Source organism: Rana temporaria, chromosome 5 (genome assembly GCF_905171775.1).
Source record: "Rana temporaria chromosome 5, aRanTem1.1, whole genome shotgun sequence".
Taxonomy (NCBI): domain Eukaryota; kingdom Metazoa; phylum Chordata; class Amphibia; order Anura; family Ranidae; genus Rana; species Rana temporaria.
In genome coordinates this window covers 130525936-130538869 of record NC_053493.1, presented here as the reverse complement: position 1 = coordinate 130538869, position 12934 = coordinate 130525936, and the positions used below count along the sequence as shown (strand labels likewise).

The following is a 12934-nucleotide window of genomic DNA, read 5'->3' as shown; positions in this document are numbered from 1 at the left end:
CCAGGAAACAGCCAGGTTCAGATGATGACGTTACCAGAGAGCGGGACCAGAGAGAGCACCGGAAGGAAGGTGAGACTAGAAACAGGCCTGTAGAAGGAGCTTGTCTTCGAGCGCGTAGCCTGTTGTTTTTAGTCTCACCTTCCTTCCGGTGCTCTCCGGTAACATCATCATCTGCGCCTCCACGCTGAATCTGGCTGTTTCCTGGTGGCCACAGGATGGATTTCTCTCCCTGCCTGCAGATCCGTTGATCTAGATGGACGTGAGACTGGACTGCACCACACATCATGAAACACTGATGAGCCTGTTTTGTAATTGTGTATTGTAAGTGCATTTCGTTTGAGATGAAACATATAGCTGGATTCATGTAGAGCGCCGCAACTTTAAGGCGGCGTAGCGTATCGTATTTACGCTACGCCGCCGTAAGTTAGATAGGCAAGTACTGTATTCACAAAGTACTTGCCTCCTAACTTACGGCGGCGTAGCGTAAATGTGGTCGGCGTAAGCGCGCCTAATTCAAATTAGGCTGAGGGGGCGTGTTTTATGTTAATGGGGGGTGACCTGACGTGATTGACATTTTTTACGAACGGCGCATGCGCCGTCCGTGTACATATCACAGTGTGCATTGCGGCAAAGTACGCCGCAAGGACATATTGGTTTCGACGTGGACGTAAATTACATCCAGCCCTATTCACGGACGACTTACGCAAACGACGTTAAATTTTCAAATTTCGACGCGGGAACGACGGCCATACTTAACATTACTAGTCCAGCTATTTGATGGAGTAACTTTACGCCTGAAAATGCCTTACGTAACCGGCGTATCTTTACTGCGACGGGCGCACGTACGTTCGTGAATAGGCGTATCTATGCATTTACATATTCTAAGCCGAACTCAACGGAAGCGCCACCTAGCGGCCAGCCTAAATATTGCACCCTAAAATACGACGGCGCAAGCTGTCGTATCTTAGATAGGTTTAAGTGTATCTCATTTTAAGAATACACTTAAACTTAGGACGGTGCAGATTCCGAGTTAGGTCGGCGTATCTACTGACACGCCGGCCTAACTCTTTCTGAATCCACCTAATAGTATCTGACATATTGCACTTAGGTGGTGTTTCCCTTTTTTGTTTCCTTGTCTTCCCCTAACATAGTTGGCTTTTCTCTGAGGACATCTGCCGCCCACCATCTTCCCATCACCTTTCTTTTTAGGACTGGTCATTTTGTACCACTATATGGACTATAAAACCGTGACTGTTTTCTAGACATACATTGCCTGCTTTTTAAGTGTTCAGTAGTACCAGTGTTTGCGCTAACAGTTTATTCAAAATTTCTGATTGCACGAGAGCTTGATCAAGCATACTTGAACTTTAGATTTATGTGGAGATCTGAACAAAATTATATGAAAATTGATCACCCGTATATGTTGAAGATCAAACTTTGATCAGTCCTACTTCAATCCTATGAATAAGGTTTACCAAATCTTGTGTGTATGGCATACAGAAGTTATGAGAGGATGCTAGAAAATTTCTATCTTCATAGAGCTTCAGTCACAAATTCCTAGTACCATTCTCTCTTCTTACTGAAACATTTAATATTCAGAATGATGCCAGAACAAAGTGGTACTATATTACTTCCCCTGTAAGAATAACTAATGTACCACCTCCAGGGGCTGTGTGATCACCATATTCATACAAAGCCAAGAGGAAGAGAAGGTATATTTGAAAAGATGTTTAAGAGCCAGGATATCAAAACAATTCTGAAGTGGTTAAAGTGAACCTTTGGACTTTCAAGTATTTATATATTCTAAACAAGCAGTAAACAAGCTCTGCAACAAGCCCCCCCACAGACCCTAGCATCTGCAGGCACTGTGATATAATTCATCATCAACGTTCTAGTTGAGGAAATTAGAATGGATTTCAGTACTTTTGCTATGGATTTTGAAGATGAATAGCTCCACAATGCCTGCAGCTACAACAATTAGAGAGGGCTTGTTTTAAAGTGCATATGTTACTGGTTAAGAATGTGTAAATGCTTGAATGTGCATTGCTTAGTCACGATGTCACATGAAATAGAAGCCAGCTTTTACAGAATACAACAACCAAAACTGAATCCATTTAAAATATATCTGCTCATTCTATAACTTCACTATTAGGAGTTTGTATGTATGTATTACATACTGTTATTTTGCCAACTGGTGTAAACAGGCCAACTACTTCATGTTTAATGGCACTTTAATGGCTTATGTTCCCTGACTGTGAAAAAAAAATACATATATATTTTTACAAGTCAAATCCTGACATCACCGCTCAGTCACAGGCTAAGGTTCCCAGAAAAGGTGCTCTGAGATGAAAGGGTTAATCATAAAAAAGATATGTTCTGTTGAGGCATTCGGTGGCTGTTCATGTATGCACACACTGAACGGACACCAGGTAATGGTAGATGTGGGAACTTCTACACTACTGAAGCAGAAAACACTTGTACAATTTCACATTTTCTTTTTTCCGAAGTACAAAAACTGGATCTGTACCGTAAAACCATAAACTGTTTTGATTTCAATTTGGCATCTAAAAAGAAAAAAATATATATATATCAAGATTAAAAGAAAAAGAAAATATTTCTTAGAGATGTCCTCATCCCAGCCTAGTTCAAGATCCTATGGATGAATCTTCTTAGGAAAACGTTTTATTGGCTCCTGGCTAGAAGCATGTTAGAAAATGAATGCGGAGACAGGTTGACTTTGGCCTATGTTACGTAATGTTCATCATCAGGAATGGCAGGGCACAAACGTGTTTTTTTTTTTTTGTTTTTATGTTTTGTGCAGCATTTTGGAAATCCCTGTGTGTGTCCTTCTGGAGAATGTTTGGCACACAGAAGTCTGAGGAAATTGTCTTCATTCATATTTGCCGAATTTAGAGTCCCAATATCACAAAGGTCTAAGGCGGTGAGGCCTTCACAAGCCTCTCCTCACGATAGCCTCTGTAGATGTCCGCTCCTCAGGTCACTCGGTTCATACAAGCAGGGAAATAAAGCTAGAAAGAGAGACGAAAAGATTTGATTGAACAATAAACCTAAAATAGGCCATATATGAATGAGCTATAACAACATTTATGGCTATGAATGGAATAGTATCCATGAGGGTAATAAAAACTGAAATATCCAACAATATATTTATCTTTTCTGTTCCGCATGTTTTTTTCCAAAAGGTCTTCTGGCACATCACTGTACAGTACATAATAACAGAGGTAGGCAATGTTGGGGGGTGGGGTGAAGAAATATACTTTTTTCTGGGGAGACGCATTCTTTATACAACAAGCTTTACAAAAACGATCATTGTAGTGTATACATTCAGGCCGGCGTCCCTCCCATCAGATTCAAGAGGCCACCATTTTATTAGAAATGTACCTATCATATGAGTCATTCAAGCTCTAGTCTGATGGATGCTCCGGACAAGACCTGTTTACTTCAAACCATTCATCTATGCAGCTGAAAGACAGAAGAGAACACATAGAGAGATATTACATATTATGATGTAAAACATGAAAATATAGATGCAGCTGACTACTACTACTACGTCTGTCTGTCTCTCTCTGTCTGACTGTCTCTCTCTGTCTGACTGACTGTCTCTGTCTGACTGACTGTCTCTGTCTGACTGACTGTCTCTGTCTGACTGACTGTCTCTGTCTGTCTGACTGACTGTCTCTGTCTGACTGACTGACTGTCTCTGTCTGTCTGACTGACTGTCTCTGTCTGACTGACTGACTGTCTCTGTCTGTCTGACTGACTGTCTCTGTCTGTCTGACTGACTGTCTCTGTCTGACTGACTGACTGTCTCTGTCTGACTGACTGACTGTCTCTGTCTGTCTGACTGACTGTCTCTGTCTGTCTGACTGTCTCTGTCTGTCTGACTGTCTCTGTCTGTCTGACTGTCTCTGTCTGTCTGACTGTCTCTGTCTGTCTGACTGTCTCGTTTACAAAGCATGGTGAGAAGCTGGAGTTTTGGTTCCTGGGACTGACCACAGCTAGGTCATGCTGAGCAGGGGGTAAGTACAGGGAGGGAATTTTTTTTTGTATCCCCTGCCCTGCTGATTTTGTACATTTGCCCACTGTCAAAGAAATGAACAGTCTATAGTTTTAATGGTAGGTTTATCTTAACAGTGTGAAAGAATAACAAAAATATCTAGAAAAAACACATTTCAAAAAAGTTATAAATTGATATGCATTTTAATGAGTGAAATAAGTAGGTGTCTTCTATACATGTAACAAGCTGAGATTAGGAGCCCTCTCAAAGGGAGTGCTCCTAATCTCAGCTTGTTATCTGTATAAAAGACACCCGTCTACAGAAGCAATCAATCCGATTCCAATCTCTTCACCATGGCTAAGACCAAAGAGCTGTTCAAGGATGTCAGGCACAAGATTATAGACCTTGTCAATGATTTCAAGGCAGCTGGGACCATAGTCACCAAGAAAACAAATTGGTAACACTCTATGCTGTGAAGGACTGAAATCCTGCAGAACCCGCAAGGTCCCCCTGCTCAAGAAAGAAAATGTACAGGACCGTCTGAAGTTTGCTAATGAACATCTGAATGATTCAGAGGAGAACTGGGTGAAGGTGTTGTGGTCAGATGAGACCAAAATGTAGCTCTTTGGCATCAAATCAAATCACTGTGTTTGGAGGAGGAGGAGGAATGCTGCCTATGACCCCAATAACACCATCCCCACCATCAAACATTATGCTTTGAGGGTGTTTTTCTGCTAAGGGGACAGAACAACATTACTGCATCAAAAGGTAAAATAGACTGGGCCATGTATCTTCATAAATTGGGTGAGAACCTCCTTCCCTCAGCCAGGGCATTGACAATGGGTCACGGATAGGTATTCCAGCATGACAATGACCCAAAACACATGGCCAAGGCAACAAAGTGGTGGCTCAAGAAGCACATTAAGGTCCTGGAGTGGCCTAGCCAGTCTCCAGACCTTAATCCCATAGAATATATGTGGAGGGAGCTGAAGTTACCAAACGTCAGCCTCAAAACCGTAATGACTTGGAGAGAATCTGCAAAGAGGAGTGGTAAAAATTCCCTCCTAAGATGTGTGCAAACCTGGTGACCAACTACAAGAAACGTCTGACCTCTGATTGCCAAGAAGGGTTTTGCCACTAATGCTGCGTACACACGTTTTTCGGCATTAAAAAAAAAAGCCGCGGCCCAACGAGATCGCACGGCGAGGGAGGTGGGGGCGCACGGAGACATAGGATACCCCATCCTGTGTCCCTGTGCGCCCCCACCTCCCCTGCCGCACGACCGCGTCAGGCCGCGCCGGCCGGTAATTGAGGCCGCGGCTTTGGGGCCTTCTGCAGGCCTATGCTTCCTTCTGTGATCTGGCGCCATCTTGTGGTGTCCGTTGGCATGACAAGACAACCAGCAGTGCTAATGGAGCTTCACCTGTGTTTTCACTGCCATCTCCTTCCCTCTAATTAGAACCCCCAAACATTATATATATTTTATATTTTTTATTCTTATTAACACCCTAGAGAATGAAATGGCGGTCGTTGAAATACTTTCAGTCACACCGTATTTGCGCACTGTTTTGTTAAAAAGTACACTTTTTTTAATAAAAAAATAAGACAACAGTAAAGTTAGCCCAATTTTTTTTATATTGTGAAAAGTAATGTTACGCCGAGTAAATTGATACCCAACATGTCCTGCTTCAAAATTGCGTCCGCTTGTGGAATGGTGACAAATTTTTACCCTTTAAAATCTCCATAGGCGACGTTCAAAAAATTCTACAGGTTGCATGTTTTGCATTACAGAGGAGGTCTAGGGCTAGAATTATTTCTTTCGCTCTACCAATCGCCGCGATAGCTCACATGTGTGGTTTGAACACCGCTTTCATATGCGGGCGCTACTCACGTATGCGTTCGCTTCTGCGCGCAAGCCCGGCGGGACAGGGTGCGTTTCTGGTGCCTAACTTTTTTAGCTGCCTCCTAGATTCCAAGCAAATTTGTCAAACCCTGAGGTAAGCCTAGATTAAGGCTTACCTGTAGGTGCAAGAAATATATCCTCCCCCCACAGTTAGAACACACTAGAACACAGTTAACCACTTGATCGCCCCCTAGTGTTAACTCCTTCCCTGCCAGTGACATTTATACAGTAATCAGTGCATTTTCATAGCACTGATCGCTGTATAATTGTCAATGGTCCCAAAAATGTGTCAAAAGCGTCTGGTCTGTCCGCCATAATGTTGCAGTTCTGATAAAAATCACAGATCACCGCCATTACTAGTAAAAAAATTATAATAATAATAAAAAATGCCATAAATCTATCCCCAATTATGTAGACGCTATAACTTTTGCGCAAACCAGTCAATATATGCTTATTGCGATTTATCAAAAATATGTAGAAGAATACATATCGGCCTAAACTGAGGGAAAAAAAATATATTTTTTTAAAAACAAAAAAATTGGGGATATTTATTATAGCAAAAGGTACAAAATATTGTTTTTTTCCCCCCAAAATTTACGCTCTTTTTTTGTTTATAGCGCAAAGAATAAAAACCGCAGATGTGATTAAATACCACCAAAAGAAAGTTCCATTTGTGGGGGAAAAGGACGTTAATTTAGTTTGGGTACAGCGTTGCACGACCGCGCAATTGGCAGTTAAAGCGACGCAGTGCCGGATCACAAAAAAATGGCCTGGTCATTGAGCAGTCAAATCTTCCAAGGCTGAAGTGGTTAAACTTGCATTATCAATGTGTCCTGTTCCAAGTTACAGGTTCTTTTTAGAACACAGGACTTGATTAATGATGAGACGACACATTTCACAAGGTAGAAGGTTGCCCTTTGTTTGAAGGGACGTTTACTTTCTACTAGTTCATTTATATCAACTGATGCAAGTCACCATACTAAGACCATTGCTGATTAGATCTGAGGCATTATTACATGATTCTATTCAGTATTAACCACTTCAGCCCCGGAAGATTTGGCTGCTCAATGACTAGGACATTTCTTTGCGATATGGCACTGCGTCGCTTTAACCGACAATTGCGTGGTCGTGCAACATTGTACCCAGGGCCGTCTTTAATATGGTTTGGGCCCTGGGCAAACATTTTTTTTGGGCCCCCCCTCCAGCTTATTTTGGGCCTGGCTGGTTCACATGTATGTTTTGGCGGTCCTCATTTGTGCAGGTACAGCAGCCCATTGATTTCCATGCCTTTGTTTCCTGCAGAAAAAAGGTGCATTCAGCATTTTAAAAATACAGTTGCCTTGAAATCCATTCTGCTTTTGCACCATGCTACTTACCTGCAGTTCTTGCACACACAAACGCACTGTGTTTTTAAAAGCGTGACCTAAACGTCTAAAAATGCAGCAAGTTTGACAGTGCGGGAACTGCAGATAAGTCACAGGAGACAGCAGAATGGACAGACAGTGCTGTATTTCAGTGCTTGATGGGCATAGGCGTGCTGTGTGCGCAGCCTATTACATGAGGCATGCGCTTTTCTTTGCAGGAAACGCAGGCATGGCGGCCCATTCAAATGAATGGGCTGCTGTGCCTGCGCAAATGTGGGCCTCCAAAACACATACATGTGAACCAGCCAGGCCCAAAAAAAGCCCATCAAGCAGTTAAATACAGACAGTAATGCCATGGACTCAGCCTGGACTGCAGGTCTGGTCTGTGATTTAAAGAGTTCCTCTATTTTACACATGGCATGGCATGGGGTCCCATGGTGCTAAAGCAGAATGGACAGACGGTGCTGTGACCCCATGCCATGCCATGTGTAAAATAGAGGAACTTTTTAAAACACTGACCAGACCTGCAGTGAATCATCAAATATTATAAAGACTTTGGGCACACTCTACAGAAAACTTCTATTTACAATATAGATGAGCAAACAGTGACATACCTTGAGCAGCAGGACATGAAGAAGTCAGCCTCGGGAAGAGCAAACTGGGGATGTTATAAATTCACATTCTAATTCACTTTTATATACAAGCAGCACCCAGTGGCAGGAAGGGAGAAGTGCACGTCTAAAGGGAAGCCAGGGGTGCTGTACATTTTAAAACACTGGGAAGGGAAGCAGTACTGTCACTGGCTGCGTGCCGCTGATGATTTTCAGCCTGATTTGTGGGCAGCACAGGGGCTTAACGGGTGGCAGGGCCACCATCAGGAATTATGGGGCCACTTACACAGATTCAGGCATGGGCCCCCTGGAGCAGAGAACCCGGGATGGGGGGTACTGCCGCCAGAAATTGAGAAGCAGGGAGGGGGGCTGCCGCAAATTTAGAAGCAGGGGGCCCTTTACAAAAAAGAAATAAAGAAAAATATATATAAAAAAAGGGGTGTAGCCATCCGGGGCCCTGGGGACCTCTGGGCCCTTTAATAAAAAGAAAAAAAGAAATAAAAAATATATATAAAAAATATATTTTAAAAAGGGGGTTGCCATCTGGGGCCCTGGGGACCTCTGGGCCCTTTAATATTTTTTTTTAATAAAAATAAATTACAAAAAAAAGGGGGTTGCCATCCGGGACCTCTGGGCCCTTTAATAAAAAATATATATAAAAAAGAAACATTTATAAAAAAAAGGGGGGGTTGCCATTCAGGGCCCTGGGTACCTCTGGGCCCTTTAATAAAAATAAAATAAAAAAATATATATAAACAAAAATAAAAAAATAAACATTTATAAAAAAAATAAAGGGTGTTTGCCACATGGGGCCCTGGGGACCTCTGAGCCCTTTAATAAAAAAAATATATATATATATATAAAGAAATAAAAAGAAAAAAAAGAAATAAAATAATATAAAAAAAAATGTTTTTTATAAAAAAAAGGGGTGTTGCCATCCGGGGCCCTGGGGACCTCTGGGTCCTTTAATAATAATAATAATAATAATAACATTTATATAATATATATATATATATATATATATATATATATATATATATATATATATATATATATATATATATATATATATATAAGAAATAAAGAAATATATAAAAAAATATTTTTTTTATAAAAAAAAGGGGGGTTGTCATCCGGGACCCTGGGGAACTACGGGCCCCTGGGGACCCCCAGACCTCTAAAAAAAATGGCCCTTTAATAAAAATTAAAATAAACCCCTAAAAAAAATTGTCCCTTTAATAAAAAATAAAAATATATTAAAAAAAAAATTTTTTTTATTTAAAAATAAATAAAAAAAAGGGGGGTTGCCATCTGGGGCCCTGGGGGCCTCCGGGCCCCTGGGGGCCTTCGAACCCCTAAAAAAAAAAAAAAAAGGGGGTTGCTTTGGGCCCCCAACAGTGACAGGGCCCAGGGCACCTGCCCCATTTGCCCTGCGGTAAAGACGGCCCTGATTGTACCCAAACAAAATTTACGTCCTTTTTTTCTCCCACAAATAAAGCTTTCTTTTGGTATTTGATCACCTCTGCAGGGTTTTTTTTGCGCTATAAACAAAAGAAAAGCGTAAATTTTGAAAAAAAAACACAATATTTTGTACTTTTTGCTATAATAAATATCCATTTAAAAAAAAAAAGGAAATGTTTTTCCTGGGGTAAGGCTAAAAAATAATAATAATAAAAAAAAACGCAATAAGCGTAGATTGAATGGTTTGCGCAAAAGTTATAGCGTCTACAAAATAGGGGTAGGATTTATGGCATTTTTATTATAATTTTTTTTACTAGTAATAGCGGTAATCAGTGATTTTTAATCGGGACTGTGACATTACGGTGGACAGATCAGACACTTTTGACACATTTTTGGGACCATTGACAACTTCACAGAAATAGTATATAGAATAATTCCGCGCTGCCCTTCAGATAAGCAGCTAACACAACAAATAGACAAATAGCAAGGATGTGGAAACAAAAAGTGTAGCGCTAATCAAAAAATGAATAAATAAATGAATGCCTGTAGACTTAAATTTGCAAGGTGCTCAAATGGTAAATAGAAAACAATGAGAATGTGAATGTCCTTATAAGTACACGATTGAATGTCCGTATGCGGGAACTTGGGGCCAGATTCACAAACGAGATACGACGGCGTATATACTGATACGCCGTCGTATCTCTGTTTCTAACTATGCGACTGATTCATAGAATCAGTTACGCATAGCTAGCCCTAAGATCCGACAGGTGTAATTGAATTACACTGTCGGATCTTAAGGATGCAATTCTAGGCCGGCCGCTAGGTGGCGAGGCCATTGCGGCCGGCGTAGAATATGCAAATGAAGACTTACGGCGATCCCCGAACGTCCCGAACGGCCCGTCGATCTAAATCTACATCGTTTCCGTCGAGTTACGCCGCGTAAAACTAGGGCTGAGCCCTAGTTGTCTTAAGCCATGGTAAGTATGGCCGTCGTTCCCGCGTCAAAATTTAAACATCAACGTCGTTTGCGTAAGACGTCCGTGAATGGCGCTGGACGCCATTTACGTTAACGTCTAAGCAAATGACGTCGGTGCGATGTCAGTTAGCGCAATGCACAGCACGTCCGGCGCGGGAGCGCGCCTAATTTAAATGGGACTCGCCCCATTCGATTGGGCCCGCCTTGCACCGGACGGATTTAAGTTACACCGCTGCAAATTTCCAGGTAAGTGCTTTGTGGATCGGGAACTTAGGCAGAAAATTTGCGGCGGTGTAACTTAAATCGGAAAAGTTAAGTTGCGCCCGCTGGTTGTGAATCTGGCCCTTGGTTCCAGTGCAAAGTTACACAATTGTCTGTCTATAAAGTGACAAAACTTCAATATTTATAAAGTTCAAAACTTGGTGATGGCTTCAAACAAAAACAAAGCGACCAGGGTGAAAAGGTAATGAAGTGAAGAAAACCACCTCCGATAGCTAAGAGACTTACCAGAATGCTTGAACCCGAGCGAATATATATAAAAATGCACCGATTACTGGGTAAATGTCACCGATTACTGTGTAAAGGTCACCGATTACTGTGTAAAGGTCACCGATTACTGTGTAAAGGTCACCGATTACTGTGTAAAGGTCACCGATTACTGGGTAAATGTCACCGATTACTGGGTAAATGTCACCGATTACTGGGTAAATGTCATCGACTGGGAAGGTATTAACACTATGTGGCAATCAAGGGGTTAACCGTGTTCCCTCGTGTGTGTGTGTGTGTTCTAACTGTAGGGGGGATGGGAGTGACTAGAGGAGATGAAAGATCGTTGTTCCTAGCTAGTAGGAACACACGATCTGTCTCTCCTCTCAGAAAAGAGATGTGTGTTTACACATATACACGTCCCCCATTCTGCCTCTCATGCCCGCAATCACGCATGGCCGGCGTTCATCGCGACCGCCCGGCACGTGCATCGGCACCTCCGCAGTGCAGCGGCCCCGCGTGACTGCTATCCCCGCTTAAAGGGCCGACGCACAGCTACGACAGTTCGTGGGAACGTGCCGACCTGCCGCAGTATAATGCCGGCGGTTGGTCGGCAATCGGTTAAAGACCAGATTTTATGAAAGGCTTACCCACATTACAGTACAATCTGAGAAAATACAGATACAAGTTAATAAAACATATTGCAATAATAAAAGTTCAACAGTCAGACTAGAAAGGAAGCAGCACTTTGTCATGTCTGGGCTGGCATTTCACAGGTTACTTTTTTGTACCTAAATCTATATATTGTATTCATGGAAAAATACTTACCCTTTGTGATATATACATAGGCAAGGTAATCTGGCTATTGTGTCCCCTTGTTGTAGATCCTCCAGACATATTGTACATTCTCCAGCATCTTTACCGAGTACATCCTCTGTTGGAAGAAAAATCAAATATCGTTATGCCGTGTATAATCAGAATTTGCACTAAATCCAAGGATCTGCTCTTCATCTTTGAGGTAAACATTCTATGAGAAGCTGGAAATCTTGCTATAGATGAAGCTGCCTAGATTGTAGAAGCCGCTGATCATTTTTAATGAACGCATGGGTCATCATATGTTTAGATAAAAAGGACACATTCTGTAAAAGGTTTGCTTTAATGTAGGCTGTAAATACCACTAAAAGTTTAAAGTGCTCAAGAAGAAGCAATAAAAAGTGGATCTTCCCTCCTAGAAAGAAAAGAAATCCTGTAGCTGCTGACTTTTAATGAAAGGACACTTCTCTGCCCAGGGATCCAGCACTGTCCTCACTTGAGCCAGTTATTTGCCCGTCTTCAGGTCCTGGCGCCGGCATGTTTAGTGTAGGAAGCCATCTGTGACTACTTGGGGCTTTAAAGCCGGCTTCCCACTGCGCATGCATGAGCCACACTGCACTTTGTGAATGGTCGGCAGCCTTCTGGGACCTGGGACACGTCCAAGAAGGCCGTCAGAAAAAAGAGAGGGGGGTCGAACTTTCGCTCAGATCGCCTAGGCCGGGGTCTCCAAACTTTCTAAACAAAGGGCAAGTTTACTGTTCTTCAGACTTTAGGGGGGCCGGATTGTGACCAGTGGGAGTAGAAAATGCCCCATCAGTAGAAGTAAATAATGCGCCTTCATTGGCTTTACTGGGAGAAATAGTGCCCCATTGTTGTTATCAGTGGGGGAAATAGTGCCCTATTGTGGATATCAGTGGGGGAAATAGTGCCCCATTGTTGTTATCAGTGGGAGTAATAGTGCCCTATTGTGGATATCAGTGGGGGAAATAGTGCCCTATTGTGGATATCAGTGGGAGTAATAGTGCCCTATTGTGGATATCAGTGGGGGAAATAGTGCCCTATTGTGGATATCAGTGGGGGAAATAGTGCCCCCTTGTTGGTATCAGTGGGAGAAATAGTGCCCCTTTGTTGGTATCAGTGGGAGAAATAGTGCCCCTTTGTTGGTATCAGTGGGAGAAATAGTGCCCTATAGTGGGTATCAGTGGGAGAAATAGTGCCCTATAGTGGGTATCAGTGGGAGAAATAGTGCCCTATAGTGGGTATCAGTGAGAAAAATAGTTCCCCTTTGTTCATATCAGTGGG

At 42.3% G+C, this 12934-nt stretch overlaps 1 long non-coding RNA gene across 1 annotated transcript; it reads right to left on the bottom strand.

The window, feature by feature from the left end:
• Positions 1-2213: 2213 nt before the first annotated feature.
• Positions 2214-11780, bottom strand: LOC120940342. Its single transcript, XR_005749422.1, has 3 exons — positions 11648-11780; positions 3403-3483; positions 2214-3029 (listed from the first exon to the last, which is right to left on the bottom strand). It is a non-coding gene; the product is annotated as an uncharacterized LOC120940342 (long non-coding RNA).
• Between the last annotated feature and the right edge of the window lie 1154 nt (positions 11781-12934).